The sequence below is a fragment of the Chrysochloris asiatica genome, unplaced genomic scaffold, assembly GCF_000296735.1.
Source record: "Chrysochloris asiatica unplaced genomic scaffold, ChrAsi1.0 scaffold00318, whole genome shotgun sequence".
Taxonomy (NCBI): domain Eukaryota; kingdom Metazoa; phylum Chordata; class Mammalia; order Afrosoricida; family Chrysochloridae; genus Chrysochloris; species Chrysochloris asiatica.
This window is the reverse complement of record NW_006408836.1, coordinates 2,490,325-2,491,556: the sequence shown is the minus strand read 5'-3', so window position 1 is coordinate 2,491,556 and position 1,232 is coordinate 2,490,325. Positions and strand designations below refer to the sequence as shown.

Below are 1,232 nucleotides of genomic sequence, written 5' to 3'. Positions count from 1 at the left end.
AGACCCCCAATGAGATGTATTGGCACAGTGACAGCAGCAATGGGCTTAAACATAGCAATTGTGAGGTTGACCCAGGACTGGGTAGTGTTTCATTCTGTTTTACATAGGGTTACGATGAGTCAGTACCAACTCGATGGCACCTAACAACAATAACGGAGATAGATATAAATAGTGATATGTACACAACCATGGAGCAACAGGGTTCTGGGAATAGATACATAAACTGAGACATAGGCTGAATGGGTAAAAGAGGAAGAGTGAGACATATAAATTTTATATCCTAAAAATGTGAGTCTGAAATAGAAAAATGAAACATTCTTTGGTGGTTTCCAGGGATGGGAGGTAAGGGAGAGTAGTTCACTGGTTATTGGGTAGATACATATTAACTTGGGTGACAAGGAGGGCAGCATATAAGAAATGGAAGGGTAATATATCAGAGGAAGGAGGTTGGTAGCAGTATGATGAAGACAAATGAAGACACAAAGGGGTGAGCAAGGGCTAAAGGGGATTGTTGTTGTTGTTAAGAGCCTATACAGGGTCGCTATGGGTCAGAATTGACTCGATGGCACCTAACAACAACAACAAATACAGTTTCTGAGGAGTGGCTGGTGAGCTTGAACTGCCGTCTTGACCTTCAAACTGACCTTGCAGTTCATAGCATTAACCCACAGTGCCACATTGGTGTTGTTGTTTTAAGTGCTGTTGAGTCAGTTCCAATTCTTAGTGACCCTATAAAGGGTTTCCAAGGAGCAGCTGTGATCTTGAACCACCAACAATGGTTCAAACTGACCTTGCGTTCCAGGGCATTATCCTGCAGCACCATGCTGGGATTCCAATATAGAGGTAGTAATATATATATTCCACATAGAGGTAGTGATATATATATATACAACCTTGTAACAACAGTACTCTATGGACAGAGTACTGAATGATTATGGGAAGAAGAATAGAATGTGAATATACGTGTACGTGTCTGCATGCATATGTACACAAATGTGCCTGTGCATATGTATATATGTATACATGCATTTATGTGTCCCACAGATATACAAGAGTGTGAATGACGATATTGGTACATGAGCCTTTCCTACAAACACAACTGTGGATGAAAACTTCTAAGATGTTATCAAGCATCTTAAGGCAATGAATAGCTAGCCTGGAGACTCAGGACCATAGTTTCAGGGAACACCATGGCCACTTGGCATAACATATACACAAAGACAATGTTCTAC

General features: G+C 40.9%; 1 pseudogene; it reads left to right on the top strand.

Moving 5' to 3' along the window:
* Window positions 1–1,232, top strand: part of LOC102818734 — a 9,589-nt pseudogene that overhangs the window by 6,304 nt on the left and 2,053 nt on the right.